Source organism: Vitis vinifera, chromosome 1 (genome assembly GCF_030704535.1).
Source record: "Vitis vinifera cultivar Pinot Noir 40024 chromosome 1, ASM3070453v1".
NCBI classification, from domain to species: domain Eukaryota; kingdom Viridiplantae; phylum Streptophyta; class Magnoliopsida; order Vitales; family Vitaceae; genus Vitis; species Vitis vinifera.
This window is the reverse complement of record NC_081805.1, coordinates 22,978,048-22,999,161: the sequence shown is the minus strand read 5'-3', so window position 1 is coordinate 22,999,161 and position 21,114 is coordinate 22,978,048. Positions and strand designations below refer to the sequence as shown.

At 40.3% G+C, this 21,114-nt stretch overlaps 1 protein-coding gene across 2 annotated transcripts in view; it reads right to left on the bottom strand.

Moving 5' to 3' along the window:
* Positions 1–4,767: 4,767 nt before the first annotated feature.
* Positions 4,768–21,114, bottom strand: part of LOC100241074 (putative pentatricopeptide repeat-containing protein At2g02150) — a 31,546-nt gene continuing 15,199 nt past the window's right edge. The window contains exons 2-3 of one of the 2 annotated variants that reach the window (XM_010656418.3): positions 17,657–17,881; positions 4,768–6,047 (exon numbers count right to left, since the gene is read on the bottom strand). The gene's annotated coding sequence lies outside the window, so the exon portion shown is untranslated. The remainder of the gene's footprint in view (positions 6,048–17,656; positions 17,882–21,114) is intronic. The other variant, XM_010656421.3, reaches the window with a different exon arrangement.

Below are 21,114 nucleotides of genomic sequence, written 5' to 3'. Positions count from 1 at the left end.
ATAATGCCACCTGAGGTGCTGATTTGTGGAGTATAGGTGTTGGAAAGCTGGCATGGATGGAAGGATTGGATGTGGAGGCAATGGTGGTTGCAGCGGCATATGTGGAATGGGTTGTAACAGGTGGGTGTAATGAATGGAGGTAATGTGATGGATATGTGGGCAGTAGGTATGAGACATGAATTTAAGAGTGAAGATGTGAGTGTGCGGAGTGAACGCATGAGCGTGAGTGGTGATGAGTTTGAGTGGGTTTGGGGTGACGGTGTAGAGAGAGAAAGGTAGTGAAGAAATGGGTATGTTTGCATGGGGTATGAGACCTGGGTATAAGGTGAAATGAATATGACATGGTTATGCATGGCCATGCAATGGCCACACAAGAACATGATGGAAAGGGAGTGACGGATGTATGAATAATGGAGAGCATGAAGAGGTATGGATGGTGAATATGGGCATGAAGGGCACGTCAAAGCGAAGGTGAGCATACACATGGGAGAGCATGGGACATATGTATGAAGGTTATGAGCAGTTTTGGAGGAGCATGAAGGGTATTGACACGAAGCATGATGGAAAGGTGATGACGTGGGGAAATAATGGGCGTGCGTGTGGGATAGTGAGTGAAGGGCAGTGGTTGGCATGTGAGGGTATTAATGGGTCTTAGAAATGGGTTATGAAGGGTATGAGGGAAAGGAGAGATGGATGAATGAATGATGGGTATGGTGGAGTATTGAGACAGTGGTTTTAGAATTAGAATTTTGACAGTTTTCATCTAGCATGACACCATTAGGATCATCCACTTTCTGCTCAAGTTTGGTTTCAGCAATGACAGTTCTCAACCCAACCACCCTTACTATGGAATCTGCAATTATCCCATTTGTCCTCAATCACTATTATACTCTTCACTTTCATTGGTCTTCTGCATACCAATAGAGCAGCTGCCAGGCCATTTGAAGTCAATCCTGTCAAGTGCAAGATAGCCATATTTCTTGCAGAAAAGAACCCATTTCCTTGCAAACTCTGAAGTTTCAGACAGAGCTTCAAATGTCAGCATAGAAGATCCATCATCTAAGACATAGCAAGAAGCTTTGTCGACTGGGTAGTCAACTGCAAGAATAGAGAGGACAGTATTGGCTATAACAAAAGGGAGTTCCTTCAGAGGATCAACAGTGCTGACGAAAATGCCCACAGCAGCCAACTGAGATGACTCTCCTTCTTAGTAGGAACCAATTTCTGAGAGCTTCGTAATGACATCAACTACAGCTGCATGTCGGTCAGATTCTTACCCAATATCAAGACGCACAAAGGGAAGTCTAAATATGGACACTTGTCTCAGAAAATTGAAGAGCCTCATCAGGTTAACCATTCTGAGCATGACCACTAATCAGGGAAGTTCATGATACTGAATCCGATATTGGCATCCCACTGGAAACCTGTCTTGCATTCTAGGAATTCCCACACTTTGTGCACCTGTGAACAAGCGTACTAACTGCGAATGAGGAAGGGTCAAACCCAATTTTCGTCATATACCCATGAACCTGTTTACCTAATTCCTCTGCAGCATGATCTGTACATGCACCAGGAACCCTAGAAAAAGTGAACTTATTGAGCCATATCCCAGATTTCAATAAGTCTAAGAACAGTGCAAATCCCTCTTTCCTCGTTCACTCCTTGAAGTATCTATCAATCATTGTTATCCATGAAACCACATCTCGGTCAACAGTTTCATAAAAAATATGCTAAACTTCCCCTGTACTCCCACATTTCCCATACATATCTGATAATGCGCTCCAAACCATGCCATCTAAATCTAACCATATTCGCAGCATATGCCCATGAATCTCCTTCCCCAAGATGCAAGAATTAAATGACGGCAGAAGCAGCAAAAGCACTAGACATGGTATATTTATCGCATTGAAAGTCCTCGTACTTGCTGTGATTACTGCCAGTAGCTTGTTTCAGTGCCTCTGGGATGCTAAAACTAGTGAAACCAGAATAAATACCCACAATGCCCGGGTCACCATTGAATAGGAAAGCTTCTTTCATAAAATATCCATTCATGCACATTACGTTTCCCTCCTTGGACCTTCATTTCCACAACCAAAAAACTCCAAAATTTCCGCTACCCAAATCGCCAATAAAGAGAGCCACTTCAACAGTAAAATCATTAGATCTGAGATACCCCGTGCCAAATCCTGAAGTAATATCCTCACATCTCTTGGTTGAGTTTAGGTAGTTCTTCAAGCGGAGAACATATTGCTTACTCCCTTGGGCAGAGGTGAGAAAACTAACATGCCCCATAGACGGAGTACCAGGAACAGAGGAAAACAAACAAACAAAGCACCAATGATAGGAGCAAAACAAACTCATACAAGTCTCATTTCATACAATAATCAATGAGCTCATATCAGGGTGGATGAAATCAAACAAGCATCAAATAAAAGATGGAACACGGTTACAGGAATGTCTCATGAAGAAATCAAAACAGGAGCAAACCAAACTACAGGAAAATCATTAGCACAACATGAACATGCCCACCCCCAATCAATAAACATCATCCAAAATCAACAGAAACAGAACAGAAAAATATACCAGTAGAAGCTAATAGGGAACCACAATGAAAGTACCTGAAAATGCTTCTCTTCAGCAACAAATCTCTAGAATCTCTGTCAAAACCATGCTCTCTGGTTCTTCTCTCTGAGCTCTCCTCCAGCTCCCTGCTACTCCCTGAAAGCTTCCTTCCAGCTCAAGAGATCCCTCTCAAGCTAAACCAATCTCCTCCCTCTGGTTCTCTTCAAGCTGTTTTCCCGTGATTTTGAAACTCAACTCACCATAGTTCTCCACTTCCCCTTCTCCTCTGTTTTCTCCTAGTTTCACTCTAAAAAAAATGCTTCGTCTTCCCTCCCGAAACATGCTCTCTTTTCTTTTTTTTTCCAGCTCTCCCTTACACAGCTTCCAAAAATCTCCTTCAACGGCCAGCTCCCCTCCTGCAGCCCCAGGTACCGTCCCCACTACCATGCAGCTGGCAGCCAAAAGCACTCTCTCCTCTGCTCCCCTCAACAACCTGCAGCTTTTGCAGATTCCTCCTTGCCAGGTGTCAATCTCTGATTGACTTTCAAAAACACTGTTCTGATTCCATGATAGCCAATCAGGGATTGACACGTGGCCTCCTAGAAATGCTCCATCTGGCCAAATAAGCTGCAACAAATTCAAAAAGAAAGTGCTCCCAAAATGGGGGTCTACAAATTTGTTTTCAGAATTTAGGTTGTTTATTTTTCTACTTTTTCATGACTTATTATAAATTTTTTATTAAATAGAAAAAATAATATATTGATTTTTTTTACTTTTTAATACTTAATGAAAATAAAATACTATAAAAACAAACAACGTAATATTTAACACTATTAAGCATTAAGGTTCTATTTTGAATTAAGTAAAAAAAACAAACACCACCTTAATCATTGAACCAATTGCTAACCATCTAAATGCCCCCCCCCTCCTCCCATTCCTCTTTTTTTTTTTTTTTTTTTTTTTCATTCAATGCTTTATAGCCAAATAAAAGAAAATATATTATTTTCTAAAAAATAAATAAAAATAATATAATATTTTTAAAAATTATGAAATTAGTTAAAATTAAATAATTAATTTTTTTTATTTTCAATATATTTACATTTAAATATTATACATATTTTATTTAATAAATTTTAAAATATTAATACATTTATATTTATGCTTGATTTAATTTAATAATATAAAAAATAAAAATATTATTGATTTTTATTGTATTTATATATATTTAATTTTTGATAATTATTTTTAATTTTAATAATATATATTTTATATATTTATCACATCACCAATTCAATTCAATTTAACCACCAATCTTATTATTAAACTTATCGAACCGATTTTTAAAACATTGATTTCGCATCAACTCTGAAACCTTATTCAAACAAAATTAGAGGTAAAACTTTCATTTATTTTTTTCTTTTGTCTAGTATATAAAACTTAGGGCTAATTTTTTATTGATTTCGCATAAACAATTTTTTTTTATTGAAGTTAGGGACAAGGATAAGGGTAGGATAAGATTGAAAGATAAAGGGCAAATTGGTTTTGCTTTCTATTGAGATTTATACTTTTGCTCAAATAATTATTTCTTTTAAAATTTTAGTAAAGTAATTTGATTGTAATAACCCACTGTTTCATCTTATATGTATTATAAAAGTGGCACAAATTATCAAAATTTTAACTGAGGTATCTATATTTCTTTTTGTTTTTTTCCATATACAATCCTTGTAATTTCATCAGCTATTAGGCATAGGCATTTAATTTGCCTGAAAGAAAACATGAGAATTTTCCCTTTTCTCTTATCCTATGAGCACCATTTCAATCCACATATTTGAAGATCAGCTCACAATACACACAAACACAACATCAATGTGCTTGGTGGTTCTCAAAATTCTCATGAATAGGGTTTCCCAAGAAAAAAAAGCATAAACATTATAAGAATGACTTCCCAAAGAAATGGAAAGAGACACAGGTATTCCAACCCCATCTTAAAAACTCATCAACTCTATATTCATAAGAAAATATGAGATATTGATACAAAAATTAGTGTTCAATAGGCTTAATGAGACTTGAAATCACAATGGGGAATCCACCCAAGTCCTAGTCCAAGTCCAATCCCAATGTTCAGATTCAAATTCAAACTTAGATCTAATCAGTAATATAGAATCAAATCTCTAGGGAAAAAGAAGGGGGATAAAATGGAGATCATGGTCCAATTAATTGATATCTCATATTGCTTAAGTGAGAATCTTGAGCAGTGTAAGCTTTTAGTCATAAGATTCTGGGAAGGAAAGTGCAGTAAAAAAATACTGGTTACACACCTTTCCAATATGAGGTAAAAAACACAACAGAGACTGGTATCTAAACCCTGAACCTAAAACAAGGATTTCTTTCAGTAGTTTGAGAACAATTGAACTGTGCATAACTTGCAATGGACTGGCCATTAAACTGCCAATGAAACCATATAAAAAGACAAGTTGGTAACATAGAGACTATCTGATAGACAAGCAGTGAGGGACAAGATCACAACTATATTAACTAAAGTCATCATCTTTGCTTTTGTAGGTTCATTGGGTTTGAAGCACAACTGAAGCCAGAACAAACGGCAAGCTCCTGCTAGAGAGCCCTGGGGATTAGAAACCACTCAAAAACATCTGCATGACAAAATGAACCACAAAATGCTACTCCAATATATTTCCAGCTCAGCCTTTAAAGATGCTCTTGCTTGACCCTATGACAGAACTTCCCATGAGTACTGTTGAACCGTTTCAGTATGCTAAGTAGCAATATTTTGCCATGCATTGTCCTCATTGGTTGTTAGAATGGAAATAAGGTTTTCATTTTAAGAAGAATATGACTATCCAAGACTGACTTGTACAAGCAGAGGGAAAAAAAATAGATTCCTAAAGAGGATCAGCAATATTTGAACATGATCGGTGCCATCACGAGTGGTAAAATCATGGTTTGAACTCAGTATGTTTTATCTAAAATAACAGTTTGACCAGTAGGAAGAATAAATTTGTACCCAAATAATGGTAGCTTTGATTTGAAGCTTTTATAAGCATAACAAAGAATATGTCAGTTGGGTCAGTAGAAATATGATAAAACCATAAACGGATCAAAAGGAATTGTGAGAAACTAGAAGTGGCACCAATTGAGGAGAAAGATGAAGAGAGTTTCTTATGATGGTTCAATCATGTGCTTCTACAAAGAAGGTCAACGAATGATGCAGTATGGAGGAGTGATTTGACTCAAGTTAGATGCTCTATCAGCCAAAATGAGGAGACATGATGATACACGGGGGAGGATATTGCTAATAGATAGAGCTGAATGACAGAGAAGGATTCATGCAGCAGACAAATAGCTGGATTAAGTTGACTTGTCTTCTAATGGAAGAGAACCCTCTGGACCACCTCATCCCCTGAATATGTGCCAGACACCTCCAAATTGTTGACATGCCAGTTGCTTGTCTAAATCTTTCTTGAAACCTGTTACATGATTGTGTCAAGTATCTGTTAGTTCACATTTCAACTCTGTAATGAATACCTTATTGGCAAAAAATTGCATTCTACATGTTAGGAAAAGTAAAATAGGTAAAAATGATATTCATTTTCTTAGCTACTATATGTTGTGTCATCATACAAGACAAGGTTCAGCCAGTTTTTGAAGAAAAATAGAAAACTACGATAGAAGAAAGCGAGGAAAATCATACTGGAAGGGCTGCAAAGAAATTAAGCTAGAACAGGTTTTCAATAGCATATTTGCATCATTTAATTGGCCACATGTTGGCTCAAATTTTTAAGGTAAAGCAAGAAAAGTTAACAGGCCGATTTCACTCCAAAATCCCTGACTTGCACAATAAGAAAGCCTACCAATCTGAGCCTTTAAGTACAAGTTCAAAGATATTGCAAATTGGTTGACATCTTAACCAAGTCACAATGCTCAAACACTGAAATTGATACACCTTATTATGAAATTGAATCAAATATACAGCTTTGACTTTGACTGGATAAGGAATGTCAGAAGAGATAACTGTTAGAAGATTGGATTATTTGCATGCTACCAGTCCGCACAAGAAGAACCAGAAGCCTATTATATTATCAAAGATTATGCAGAAACTTTGGTGCCAAAAGATTATGTGGCAAATGTGGGGGACTTCCACTTCACCTTTGGAGTAGAGAGGTGTTCAAGAGAATTGGAGAGAGCTGTGGGGGTTTCATAGCTGTTGATGAGGAAACAACTTTCTTTTCACAGTTGCAGTGGGCTCGTATCTTGGTGAGAGCCTCTGGGAAGAATATGCCAGGTTCATTGCATGTAGTAGCTGGGAATTTTTGCTGGGTGGTTAGTCTATGGTGGGAAACCCTCCCTTGGGTTTCTCAAGTAGTGCCGAGGTCCGCCTGGCATAAAGATGAGGGGCGGGAGGTCAAGGATGAAGGTGGGGGTGATGCACACACTGGTGTTAGCGTGCGGGATTTTCAAATTGGAAACCAGTCTTGGGGGTCAGGTGAGCAGGTTGAGTGTGGCAGAAGGCATAGGGTTGCAGCGGGTGTAGGGGGCAGGCTGGCTAGTGCAGCTGATCTGGACTCAACCGTGAGTGGGCTTGGGCCTAGGACAGTAGGTTGAGAGGCTTACAAAGAAAGAGGCTATATGGACTTAAGTGGTGGAGTGAAATGGCCCAAAGGCCCAATTCCCGTCAGTCCAGTGGAGGCAGGCCTGGGCGACAACTCATTAGGGCCTCTTGGGCCCACTTTTAATAAGGCCCTCACGAGCATATTGAGGAGACCTTCCTCTTCTAGGGCTCTCTCTGAGCCCGCGGGGGGTGTTGTGGGGTTGGAAATGGAGCTCCTAGCCGTTGAAGATGTCGTCGCCAGGGAGTCGCTTCCTAGTCATCTGAAGTTCACTGATGAGGCTCTGTTGGAGGAGGCATCCAGGTATCCCGCTGTTCCCGAAATCTCTTCTTTTTCTTTGGGGCTTCAAGGTTCTTCTTCTTCTACTCGTTTTTTAGGGCCCGACGAAGCCTTAGTGGTGGCGGAGGGGGTTTTGAGTGGAGCAGAAGGGTCAGCGGAAGGGGCAATGGGCCAGATTCTGCTGCAAGTAGTGCAAACTGAAGATGTTTCGGTACTCGATGGTTGGAATGAGCCTCCTTGGGGTTCGATTGACAGTGTTAGTGCGAATGAGCTAGCACTTGTCCTAGTTGGGTCGGATTTTGCGAGTCCTTTAGAGGAAAGGATTGACTATCACTTGGAAGAGGGGGGGCGGGATGAAGGGTGGAGCTCAAGCTGTCTTGTGAAGTTCAGTTGATGCCTGGGTATGCCGATGGAGGTTTTGAAGAGGAAATTTTGTACCTCTTGAGGAGGATGAGGGGGAGAATTGATCAAAAGGGGTAGGACGGGGTGTCTAGGAAGACGAATTTAAAATCCTCAAAATCTAGTAGGGAACTCAAGAAGTTGGAGTAGACAGTAAGCTATAAAAAAACTAAAATGGGTACTAGTGTGGTGTGGGTATTTTTAGAGGGGTTTCTGGATCGGGGTGTAAATGAAAATAAGAATTTTATCGTGGAATGTTAGAGAGGCTAATGACAGAGATAAAAGAAAGATCATTAAGTCAATCATAAAATCCCAGAGAGTGGACGTGGTTTGTTTATAGGAAACTAAAATTAAAGAAATGACTACGGGACTTGTTCGTATTCTAGGGGTGCAGTTGGAGGTATTCTGGTGTTTTGGGATAACAAAATGGTAGAGTTGGTTGATTTGGAAGAAGGGGAATTCTCAATTTCGTGCCAGTTCAAAAATTGTGTGGACGGATTGGTGTGGGTGTTCACTGGTGTATATGGGCCGGTATGCAGCAAGGATAGAGAGGATTTTTGGGAGGAGCTTGGGTCAATAAAAGGTTTATGGAGTGACCCATGGTGTGTGGGAGGGGATTTCAATTTAGTAAGATATCCAGAGGAGGGCTTACTGCTTCAATGAGGTGATTTTCAGAAGTGGTAGAGGATTTGGAGTTGAGGGATTTTCCTTTGAAGGGGGGTCCTTTTACCTGGAGAGTCGGTTTGAATAACCAATCCCAGTATAGGTTTGACCGGTTTTTAGTGACAGACAATTGGTATAGCCTTTTCAATGGGGCTATGCAGGGAGTTCTTCCCAGACCAGTCTCTGATCACTTCCCCATTCTCCTAGAAGGAGGATGTTTGAAGAGGGGGGCCTTCCCCTTTCAGATTTGGGAATATGTGGTTGGAGGAGGAGGGTTTCAAAGACAAGATGAAGACGTGGTGGGGGAGTTTAAATTTTACAAGGACCTCCAACTTTATTTTAGATGCAAAATTGAGAGCCTTAAAAGATATTTTGAAGAAGTGGAATAAAAAAGTGTTTGGTCTCATTGAGACTAAAAAAGGAGAAGTTCTCAGTTAGGTTGTGTATTGGGATGAAAAGGAGAAATGCTCAGCTTTAAATCTGGAAGAGTGTGAAGCAAGAAAAGAGGCTAGGGAGTCTTATAAGTCTTGGGTGTTGAGGGAAGAAATCTCCTGGAGACAAAAGTCTAGGGAATTGTGGCTGAAGGAGGGGGACAATAATACCAAATTTTGTCACAGGATGGTGAATGCTCACAGTAGAAGAAACTAGTTGTCCAAGTTGAAAGTGAATGGTTGTTGGCACTCGGAGGAGAATAATTTAAAAAATAATGTGGTAGGGGTGTTTCATAAGCTATATTCAAAAGAATAGGGGTGGCGCCCTTGTATCAACGGGCTGTCTTTTATGGGGTTAGTCAGCAGTGAGGCTGAGGGGTTGGAGACTCCTTTTTCGAAAGAAGAGGTGTTTGCAGCTCCCTCAGATCTAGGCAAGGACAAAGCCCCCGGACTGGATGGATTTACCATGCTTTTTGGTTTTTTTGTTGGGATGTGGTGAAGGTTGAGATTATGGTTTTTTTTAGAGAATTTCATGAGAGGGGCAGATTTGTAAAGTCTTTGAATGCTACTTTCCTAGTTTTAGTCCCAAAGAAGGGAGGTGCAGAAAATTTGAAAGATTTCAGACCGATTAGCCTTATGGAAAGCCTATACAAGTTGTTGGCCAAGGTGTTGGCAAATAAAATTAAGAAGGTTATGGAGAAAGTGATTTTGAAGTCCCAAAATGCCTTTGTTGAGGGTAGACAAATTTTAGATGCAGTTTTGATTGCAAATGAGGCTGTGGATTCAAAGTTGAAAAGCAATCAAGGGGGGTGTACTGTGTAAGTTGGATATAGAGAAGGCTTATGATCATGTCAACTGGAAGTTCTTGTTGGCAATGCTTAAAAAAATGGGCTTTGGGGAGAAATGGATAAAGTGGATAGAGTGGTGCATCTCTACTATGAAATTTTTGGTTCTAATAAATGGTTCTCCTTCCGGTTTTTTCCAAAGTTCGAGGGGATTGAGACAAGGAGACCCTCTCTCCCCTTATCTGTTTGTGATAGCCATGGAGGTGTTTAGTTGTTTATTGAGAAGGGCTATTAGTGGGGGCTTTTTATCTGGGTGGAAGGTGAGAGGTCGGAGTGGTGAGGGGATTCTGATCTCGCACTTGTTATTTGTGGATGATACTTTGGTGTTTTGTGAGGAGTCTCATGACCAGTTGACATATCTAAACTGACTTCTCATGTGGTTTGAGGCTTGCTCAGGGTTGAGAGTTAATTTGGAGAAGAGTGAGTTAATCCCGGTGAGGAAGGTGCATGATATAGAGGATTTGGCCTTGGAGTTGGGTTGTAAAGTGGGTGGTCTCCCTTCCTGTTTTTTGGGTTTGCCTTTGGGGGCCCCCTTCAAATCAGAGGTGGTTTGGGATGGTGTTGAAGAGCAGTTTCGAAAAAGGCTTGCAATGTGGAAGAGACGGTATATTTCAAAAGGAGGAAGACTCACTCTAATCCGAAACACTCTCTCTAGCATGCCTATTTACTTCATGTCTCTCTTTTATTTGCCCAGAAAAGTAAGGTTGAGATTAGAGAAGATTCAGAGGGATTTTCTATGGGGTGGGGGAGCTCTTATGCAGAGGCCATACCTTTTTAGGTGGAACCTAGTTTGCTTGGAAAAAAGGAAAAGTGGTTTGGGTGTGAGAAATTTAGTTTTGATGAATAAAGCTCTCTTAAGTAATTGGAATTGGCGCTTTGCCATTGAAAAAGACGTTTTTGGAAGCAAGTCATCAATCTCAAATATGGTGAAGAGGAGGGGGGATGGTGCACTCGGGCCATAAGCGAGAGGTATGGTGTCAGGCTTGGGAAAGCAATTAGAAAGGAGTGGTTGTGTCTGAATAGTAGATTAGCCTACCAAGTGGGTTGTGGAAGGAGAGTGAGATTCTAGAAGGACAAGTGGTGTGGAGATGAGCCTCTTTGTGAGTCATTCCCTTCTTTATTTGTCATCTCCTTGGCTAAAGATGTTTGGAGCCCAGACGGTGTTGGGGATGGTTGGACCCCTCTTTTCTCAAGGGCGTTTAATGATTGGGAGATTGAGATGGTGGAACGTTTTATGCTTAAGATCCAAGCCTTTAGGGTGCAAAGGGAGGACGAGGAGAAAGTGGTGTGGACAACATCTAAGAGTGGAGCTTTCTTAGTCAAGTAGCTTTATTCTATTTTGGAGCCCGGAGGTTCTCCTTTGTTCCCATGTGGTGGTATTTGGAGGGCGAATGTGCCTCCTAAAGTAGCATTCTTTGCTTGGGAGGCTTTTTGGGGTAAAATCTTAACTTTGGAGCAACTCCAAAGGAGGGGGTACTCTTTGGCAAATAGGTGTTTTCTATGCCTTTCTGAAGTAGAAACGGTGGATCACCTTTTACTTCATTGTGTAAAGACGCAGGCCTTGTGGAATCTTCTTTTCTCCCTTTTTGGTGTGGCTTGGGTTCTCTCAAGTTCAATGAAGGAAACTCTCCTTGGGTGGCATAGAGCGTTTGTGGGGAAAACCCGTAAAAAGGCTTGGCAAATGGCCCCTTTATGTATTTTTTAGTCAGTCTAGAAGGAAATGAATTTGTTAACTTTTGGGAATGAGGAGCTTTCGCTTTAAAGACTGAAATATTATTTTGTATGTAATTTTTGGTCTTAGGTTAAGGTGTTTATAGTTTTGAGCCCTTCTTCTCTTGTTAGCTTTCTTGATTGGCTAGGCTCAAAGTAAGGGAAGGAGAAGTGTTTTGTTTCTTTCCTCCTCCCTTGGTTTTGAGCCTTTGGGCTGCTTTTGTATACTCCCTGTATACTTAGAGGGCACTGTTTTGGTGCTTCCTCTTTTTGTTTAATATAATTCCCTTTATCTATCAAAAAAAAAAAACATTGCTAAAACAAGTCATTTTTTACAAGTAAAAACTATAAAACAAACACCAAATAGGGGACACATCCCCTCTCTACACAAAATGCATACAAGGAATAGAAAAAGGAAAAATCAAGACTCCTTGTGCCTTAATAATCACCAAGAAGAACAACAATGAAACCTACAAAAAGAGTAACTCCAAGCAGAGGTTTTGAAATGTGATAATACTGGAGATGGTTCAGAGAACAACTGCTGGGCCTCCAAACAACCCAACCCACCTGAGCCACTTCCCACACCACCCACCCTGCTTCCCAAACCAATCAACCCACTTCCCAATAAACCCACAAAGCTTCGGTTTGATACATTACTGCCCTCGGTCAAAACATTGCCCCCTAAACACCCCTCCTCACTAGCCTTCATAGTCCCCACAGCCTGCAACCTTGCAGAACAAGCAGCAGCAAAAGCTGCACCATCCTTCAGAAGATCACCCGGAGGTGACACGTCCTGTACCCCACACTGTGCCTCCACCTGCACCAAACTTTCCTTTGACCTTCCACTGCAGGTAGCGCGTGAATTTCCCTCGTCCTCTTCCCTAGCCACTGTAGTACCACTCACATGGATCCCAAGAGACAGCACCACCTGCACAAACCATGGTGGAAATTCCCACCACAAGAGAATAGAAAAACACCCTGACCCCACTGCAACCTGGGCTGAACTAAGCAAACTTCTTCCATCCAACTTCACCAAGATTCTGGCCCATTGCAGCTCAGTCATACAAGTTGTATCCTCATCCTCTGAAATAAAGCCTTCACAGCCATCTCCGAATTTTTTGAACACCTCGCGGCTCCACAGATGAAGAGGGAGACCCACCACCCTAACCCAAGCCTCATTAGCATGAGATTCCTTCCAAAAACACCCTACTTGCAGATTCCACTTCTCCAAACACAAGAAATTCTCCTGAACCCTCCTTCTTCCTCGAGCAAGGACTCAGCCTCCCACAATGTCTCGAACTCAAACAGCAGCAGCCCTCTACCTAACGCTGAAATTCTCAGTCTCCCCTTTGGTAACCATTGAAGATTCACCCACCTCCTAAGGAAATCTAGCTCTGTAGCAGGAGCCAAGGAATTACCCCACCAGCCCACCAAGCAACGATTCAGCTGTTCCAACCTTCCCTGCGTCTCTCTTGCCCCCACTTCCAACCACACTGAATCACCTGTCCTTTTGGGTTTTGACTTTGCAGCCTCAAAAAAGGACCCTGCGACCACCCCTTCTCCCTCTGTTGAGCTTCTGGGGTGATTGGAGGCTTAGCCCCTCCATACGGTTCCACTCCAAGACCTCTCAATTTCTCCGCCAGAGTGTTCCAACCCCCCCGCAGTCCCTTCCCTTCTGGAACAATAATGCAAAATCTTTTCAACTCTAAAGCTCGAACAGAGCAGAGAAGGAATCTTCCAGCCTCTTTTGAACATCGTTCCAGCTTATATTTCCTTCCCCTCTCCTCCCAGGCAAGGGCCCCCTTCCTATCCCCACTCTCCCTGCAGCAGTCCTTGACTCCACCCAACAAACAACGTAAGCTTGCATCTCCAAACTTGATCCACGATGTGACCCCTCTGCATCTCTCTCAAATGCAACCTCTCAACTTTCCTCCCTCTACCTCAACCAAAAGCTCAAATGATTTAGCCTACACTGAAAACTAACTTCTACCACCCCTGGAAACCTCACTCATCCTCTCCCTTTTCTTTCTTCAGGTGCTATATTACATTTGGGCGAGCTTTAGACCCAAAACATTTTCTTCATAGGTTAAGCAACCATGATTTTTTGGTGGTAGGAACATCCCGAGTATAGAGCAACCATCTGTGCAAAGTCCTCCAACTCTTGTTCAGAAGCAAAGGATAACCCTTATGGCGTCTTATAAAATTAACAAAATAGTAATAATTATTCAAAGTATTAAATATTATACCCCACATCATAAGAAACATCATATTGTTTAGAGAAATTCATCTTGTACAAATGCATATTCTAATTTTCAAAACATCCCAAAAAATATATATGTATACATGTATTATTGAATAGACATCCTAGAGAAGTGTTTAGCATCATCATCATAATCATCACTAAAATTAAAATTGTCAAAACTTCCATCAAGACTTAGATTGATAGCCCTCCATCTCATTATCATGCCCTTCAATATCCTCCAAATTGTTTCCCCCACTCCCCCCTCTTCAAAATCAGGTTGTGAAGTAGTAGTCATTGAACCTCACTTTAATAAAATCTTTGCATTTACTAGGTAACCACTTGCTAGAAGTGAACATCAATCTCAAATTGTGTTTTTGCATGTGGAAACTTTGTAGGGTAAGAAAACATATTCCAAATCAAGTTACGCATGACTCAATTAATTCACGTTCAATGAAATGGCTCTTGTCAAAGTCCTCTTCATTGTAGTTTCTCACTATCTTCTAAAATGAGATCTACGCAATAAGTTGTACAAGATGTCAAATGTGGTTTTTTGCTTCTAAGAACTTCCCAATTTAAATTTTGAACCAAAAAATGATAAATAATAAGTTATAATATAATGTTTAAATGACACAAATAAAACCTAAAGAACTTGATTAAAAAAAAAAAAAACAAAAAAAAATCTTACCCGCTATCACATGATTAGGTCCATCATCAATTTTACTTGGACAATATTCTTCTCCTTAATGCGGTCCATTGAATGGGTTCATGTATAATCATGTGGGTGTGCTAAATATGATGAAAGAGTTCACTAAGAAAATGGAATTGGTTAGGCCAGACGTAACTCAATTTGCTACATGATTTCTTACCTTACAAAATATCCACATGCAAATGCGCAATTTGAGAATAATGTTCACTTTTTTACAAGTGGTTGGCTAGTAAATGGGCAAAGGAAGCAAAGGGAAAACATGTGTCAAAAATTGTTTTAATGCCTTCATTTTGGAACCACATTGTGTACATCCTTAAGGTGGTGAGTCTTCTTGTTAATGTTCTTTGATTTGCAGACAATGAAAGAAAACCAACTATGGGGTACATGTATGAAGCAATAGATGGAATAGGAGTATAAAGAGACCTTCTCTATCATTGAAAAAAGATAGGAATGTCAACTCCACCATCCTTTGCATGCAACAGGTCACTTCTTAAACGTGGAATTTTTCTACGACAACCCTTGTGTGGGAGGATGAAGAAGTGACATTGGGATTATATCATGCATGAATAGATTAGTTTCCAACATTAATTTGCAAGATAAGATCACTCATGAATTGACAACTTATAAGAATGTGAAGGGCCTCTTCGGTATTCCAATAGCCATTAGATTGACAAAGACAGTAGTTTCAAGTATAAAGTACTTTACGAAAGTTTATATTTCTAAATTAGACATTAGATGACTTAGTTTTGCCTACTATTACTCAAATGTTACTTGCTAGCATACTAATTTTTTGTTTACATTTGAAATATTATAGTTGAATGGTGAAAACCATATGGAAAAACAGTCCCAAATTTGCAAGAACTAGCCACAAAGATTCTAAGCTTGACTTGTAGTGCATCGGGTTTTGAATGTGATTAGAGTGTGTTTGAGCATATTGACAATATAATGTGTAAAATAATAATTTTTTTTCTGATAGGTATAAAATTATAAATTTTATAAGTTAAGTTTTTTTTTATCAGAAAATTTTATTAGTTAAGTTGTCATATAATTTGCAATAATAGGAGATGTAAGATGGATTTCATGGTTAGGTGGGCTTCTTAAATCTCAAATTGGACAATAAAAAATACGTAAAGACAAACCAAGGAGAGAAGGTAGGAGTTGGTTTGTAGTGGAATCAAAGGTTTTTGAAATTTTAGTTAAGGATGTTAATAGGAGGCTGAAAGGTAAAATTCTGGAGTGGGGTAGAGGATTTTCCTCCTACATAGGTTTGGAGGGATGAGGTTGACCTGTTTGTTGAGAGGAGTGGAGGCTTGTTGTAGAGATGAAGATCGGAAGAAGTCTTTCAAGGCTTAGGATGAAGAAGGGAGGGTTTTCAGGCTGGTACGCAGTTCCAATGGAGCAGAGAGATTCATTCTTTGTTTTATTAGCTTTGTAGAAGTTAAGAGATATACCCTGATTTCCCTGAAGGTAAGGGTCTTCCTAAGGGGTGGCCCATTCTTACTAAGAAGCTTCAAAAAGTTAGTGTGGTATCCTCTACAAGGACAAGGATTCTCTTTCCCCCAGTTGCCAAGAGGCCTATGAAGGCATGCAACAATTTAGTTTTGTCGGAGAAATGGTCTTTTGTAGACATGGTAAAGAAAGTTCATGGTAGAGGTGACAATTCGTGCTGGTGGGTCATGTAAAAGCCAAGCATTCTACTAAATAGGTCAACCTAAACACGGCAAGAATAATAATCAAGCTAAAAACATAAACTCACATACAACATCATTATTAAATAAGTAACCAGTCGTGTAACCCATTTAACTCATTTAATAATCAGGTTGAGCTCTTACTTCTTGAATAAATCTATATAATTAATGTCCTAATCAAATATATTTATGATTCAATTGACCTATTTATTCAAAAGCTAATTCAAAATGAGTCAAATATGGGTTAAATAGTATAAAATTATAAGTAGGTTTATTAGCACGATTATTAAATGAGTCGATTCAGGTCAAATTTGGGTTATGCAGGTTGACCCAAAAACTACCTATTCATTAAATGGGTTATATAGGATGACACAAATTTGACCCAACATGATTATACTCGATTCAAACTCATGAAAAAGTCTTAGGTTTGAGTCATGTTGGCGAATCATACCAAACTTTGCCACCCCTAACTTACGATATGATGGGTGAAGCAGTTTTAGTTCAGCTAGGGGAGAAGGAGGTGCAGCATAGGAAGGAGCTTTTGAAGCATTGCCTACTTGGGAAGTGGGGGGAGTTCTCATATTCAGCTCAAGATTTAAACTAATTGAGGAGGTGGGTCGCTCAAAAAAGGTCTCTGAAAGATGGAGTGAGGATTTCCTTGTTAGGGGTTGCTCTTCTTTTGTTTGATTTAATACTTTTGATGTAGAGTCGGTGCTTTTTAAAGGTATGAAGAGGCTACAAGACAGGGTTCTGCATTTGGATAGGTGGGTTCTAGAGGTGGGGTGTTTTTGGAAAGGGGTATATGATAAGGAAGTGTGGGTGAGAATGGTGTGGCTTCCATTGCATTTCTGGTGTCAGGTGTTCAAAAAGATAGGGGATTACTGTGGTGGTTCTGTTGTAGTGGACAAAGATACCACTCTTCACCATCACTTGCAATGGGCTTTATGGTGAAATCAGACAGGAGAAAGACACCTGGATCATTTGCAGGTGGTGGTGGGCCTGTCTTGCTATGCAATCTAGCTGTTGCGGGACGTCCCACCATGACTATCACAAGTGCTTCCAAGGAGTGGGAGCAATGGGCTGGAGGGTGAAGCTGAGGTTGTTTCATGCGCTAAAGAGAGAGTGGAGAATCGGTTCCTGTCATCCTGAAAGGACGCAATAGTCATTTCACTGTTCACTTTGAAAAGAAACGGAAAAGGAGTGGAGGCCTCTTCTGCTACCCCTGAAAAGGCCTCTGCTGCAGCATGATGATGGTAGTAAAAGCTACTGTTCTAACTGTGACCTAGATGGTTTATTAGACAAACAGGCAAACATCTTGAAGAATGAAACATGCAAAGTAAAATGTGCTAACTGACTGTAAGAGTTTTTAATTTTGTACAGAAAAGAATTGGAGTTAACTGCTCAAGCTATCTATATATTAATAATAAGGTCAGTTTTCTGATCATTGTGAATAAACAGTAGTCATGAATTCACCCTACTGTAAAACACCTCTGGAGCAAAACTTACTCATATAAGCAGCCATGGTGAGATCCATCTGACTTGAATTTCTTTAACCATAATAAGAATTTCATCCACCATCTCCACATGAAGATAAATTTGGACAAACCATAAATGGTAACTAAGCAAAGGTTTTTTCTCCCCTCTAAACTGTGTTGTACAGTTCCACTTGGCTGATTCCATGCTAACGTGAACCTGAGTCAACATCTTTCTTCCAACTTAGGATCCAACTGGCTGCCAGAAAAATTATACGATTGTAAGCTCACAAAAAACACAGCTAGAAATATAAAAAATAGGAACATTTTGAGGAACTAACAATGATCAATGCTAGTTTATCTGATCCTAAAAATTAAAGTGGACCCCAGTCATAAAAATTCATATGACATGCAATATGTAGCTATAGTGTATAGCAGATACTCAAACATATACAATACACAAAGCATGTGGATAATTTTTATTTTCAATAAAAATAAGTTTTATAAAAATTCTTAAAGACATTTGTTGAAATTTGGCATTCAAAGTTAGGGTTTTAATTTAGGAAAGTATTTTAGGAATAAAAAAGGAGAGATCATTTAGGATGATTCAGTTTCTTAATTTTAGGAGAGAATCAAGCTAGATTGATATTTTCTTATTCAGTCATTTGTGTATATATATGTGTATGGTGTGTACCTAAAAATTAATAAAGGAATTCAGAAATTCTTCATGGTATCAGAGCCAGTTTTCTGAAACCCTAATCCCTTCTGGCCACCTCTTATTCAGGCCATCATTCATTCCGGCCAAATCTCTCTGGCCATCTCTCAATCCGACCATCTCTCTCTCTGGCCATCTCTCATTCCGATCATCAGTCCCTGTTCTCAGAGCCAAGGGAGAAAACGTTTTCCGGTCGGTCGAATCGTCGTCAGAAAACATTCACCGCCGGCAACTTTTCCGGCGAAATTTTCCGGCGATGGTTTTTTCTACACTGCAAGGAGCGCCTGGAGGAGATCTCCAATTTTTCCCAAACCATCGGAGCCAGAAAACCATCCACATGCCAGCCACGCGCGTTTTTCCGGCCGGCGACTGCATCTCACGCGCTGACGCGTGAGGGCGCGTGAGCCACTTTCCGGCGACACGCTTCCTCCTCCAGGCTCTCCTGACGCCGACCAGCCACCCTTCTTACCTGTTTTTGCCATTCGAGCCCTGCACGTGCCTCTTTTGGGGTTCTTTTGCCTCCGTGGGCCCTCCGATCAATTTTTCCGGCGTCCTCCGGCTATTTTTTCTCAACTCCAATCCCTGCACGTGCCTTGGGAAGTGTTCTTCTACCTTTCCATTCCATGACAAAATACGGAATGGCATCATCACAAGTATCCAGCGTCACGTCACCAGAATCAGGGGGCAGATCTGAAATTCCAAACCTTGGTGGTAGTGATTCCTCTCCTATTCTCATCACAGGACACAAATTAAATGGCCATAACTATTTACAGTGGTCACAATCTGTGTTGCTGTTCATTTGCGGGAAAGGAAAGGATGAGTACCTCACTGGAGAAGCAACCATGCCAGAAACTACAGAACCGGGTTTCAGGAAGTGGAAGATTGAAAACAGCATGATCATGTCATGGCTTATCAATTCCATGAACAATGACATAGGTGAAAATTTCTTGCTGTTTGGGACTGCAAAGGACATATGGGATGCAGCCAAAGAAACTCACTCAAGTTCTGAAAATATTTCAGAACTTTTTCAGGTTGAATCAGCCCTACATGACTTCCGCCAAGGAGAGCAGACAGTTACTCAGTATTACAACACACTCACAAGGTATTGGCAGCACCTTGACTTATTTGAGACTCACTCATGGAAATGTTCTGATGATGCAGCAACATACAGGAAAATTGTGGAACAAAAGAGACTGTTCAAGTTTTTCCTAGGACTAAACAGGGAATTGGATGATGTTAGAGGCCGAATCATGGGCATTAAACCCCTTCCAAGTCTCAGGGAGGCTTTTTCAGAGGTTAGGCATGAAGAAAGTAGAAAGAAAGTGATGATGGGATCCAAAGAGCAACCTGCCCCAACATTGGATGCCTCTGCCCTTGTTGCTCGGTCATTTAATAATAGTGGTGGAGCTCGTCAGAAACGGGATAGGCCTTGGTGTGATTATTGTAAGAAACCAGGTCATTATAAGGAGACTTGTTAGAAGCTTCATGGCAAACCGGCTGATTGGAAACCAAAGCCACGGGTTGACAGAGATGGCAGAGCACACGTGGCTACCAACTCTAAGAGCACATCTGTTCCCGAGCCGAGTCCATTCAACAAAGAGCAGATGGAGATGCTACAGAAACTATTAAGCCAAGTTGGCAGTGGCAGTACTACCGGTGTAGCCTTCACTGCTAATCGAGGAGGAATGAAGCCATGGATAGTGGACACAGGTGCTTCTGATCACATGACAGGAGATGCTGCCATTCTTCAAAATTACAAGCCAAGTAATGGTCATTCATCCGTCCATATTGCTGATGGTTCAAAGTCAAAAATTGCCGGGACAAGTTCTATAAAACTTACTAAAGACTTATATCTTGACTCTGTCCTCCATGTTCCAAACTTGGATTGTAATCTTTTGTCCATTAGCAAATTGGCCCGTGATCTCCAATGTGTTACTAAATTCTATCCAAACTCGTGTGTTTTTCAGGACTTGAAATCGGGGAAGATGATTGGCAGTGCTGAACTGTGTTCCGGGCTCTACCTCCTCTCATGTGGCCAATTCTCAAACCAAGTCTCTCAAGCAAGTTGTGTACAGTCTCAGAGTATGTTAGAGTCTTTCAATTCTGTGTCAAATTCTAAGGTCAATAAAGATAGTGAGATTATAATGTTACACTATCGCCTTGGTCATCCTAGCTTTGTTTACCTTGCAAAATTGTTTCCCAAATTATTTATCAATAAAAATCCAGCATCTTATCACTGTGAAATTTGTCAATTTGCAAAGCATACTCGAACAGTATATCCTCAAATCCCATACAAACCTTCGACTGTTTTCTCTCTAGTACATAGTGATGTGTGGGGTCCCTCCCGGATAAAAAATATTTTTAGCACTCGATGGTTTGTGACATTCGTTGATGATCATACACAGGTAACATGGGTTTTCCTTATAAAAGAAAAGTCAGAGGTCGGGCACATTTTTCAAACCTTCAATCTTATGGTTCAAAATCAATTCAATTCCAAAATTCAAGTCCTCAAGTCAGATAATGCAAAGGAATACTTTACTAGTAGTCTCAGTACTTATCTTCAAAATCACGACATTATCCACATAAGTTCTTGCGTTGACACCCCACAACAAAATGGGGTGGCTGAACGCAAGAATAGACATCTCTTGGAGGTTGCCCAGTGCCTTATGTTTTCCTCTAATGTTCCAAACTATTTCTGGGGGGAAGCTATTCTCACAGCTACCTATTTGATTAACCGTATGCCATCCAGAGTTCTTACCTTTCAATCCCCACGTCAA